Source organism: Cucurbita moschata, unplaced genomic scaffold (genome assembly GCF_002738365.1).
Source record: "Cucurbita moschata cultivar Rifu unplaced genomic scaffold, Cmos_1.0 Cmo_Scf00127, whole genome shotgun sequence".
NCBI classification, from domain to species: domain Eukaryota; kingdom Viridiplantae; phylum Streptophyta; class Magnoliopsida; order Cucurbitales; family Cucurbitaceae; genus Cucurbita; species Cucurbita moschata.
In genome coordinates, this window is record NW_019268643.1 from 137,804 (window position 1) to 138,440 (window position 637).

General features: G+C 54.6%; 1 long non-coding RNA gene across 1 annotated transcript in view; it reads left to right on the forward strand.

Moving 5' to 3' along the window:
* Positions 1-637, forward strand: part of LOC111439999 — a 4,900-nt gene that overhangs the window by 2,547 nt on the left and 1,716 nt on the right. The window contains exon 2 of the long non-coding RNA XR_002709895.1: positions 292-293. This is a non-coding gene — a long non-coding RNA (uncharacterized LOC111439999). The remainder of the gene's footprint in view (positions 1-291; positions 294-637) is intronic.

Sequence of the window (637 nt, forward strand, 5' to 3'; positions counted from 1 at the left end):
ACGAAAGCACCTTCTGGCAGTGGAATGACGTGATCGAGGCAGACCGTAATCCAAATCAATTCACGGTGGAGTACCTCGTCACCGAGCCTGAAGAAGGAGGAGCCCAGCATCAGGAGACGTCACCGCCTCCAGCAGGTGCACCACCTGAGCCAGTGGAATTCGTAACACCACGGACTGCGGATTCGACGCTGGATGTCGATCACGATACTGATCTGGAGGCTAGGTACCGGAGGATGGATGACCTAGTGGGAGGAGGTGAACCACCTGGACTAGCAGCGCGCGAGCTCGAAGAAGTGGCCGAACTACATGCCGTCAGTGCAGATGAACCAAACACCTTCGCCGAAGCAGAAAAGAACCCGTGCTGACGGAAGGCAATGCAGGAGGAGATGACATCCATCACTGAGAACCAGACGTGGAGTCTGGAGGATATGCCACCGGGACACCGAGCCATAGTGCTCAAATGGGTCTTCAAACTGAAGCGCAACGAAAAAGGAGAAGTTGTGAAGCACAAGGCTCGTCTGGTGGCGAAGGGCTACGTCCAGAAGCAAGGAGTGGACTTCGAAGAGGTATTTGCGCCAGTAGCAAGGTTAGAATCCGTTCGTTTCTTGCTGGCAATTGCAGCACATCACTCTTGGGA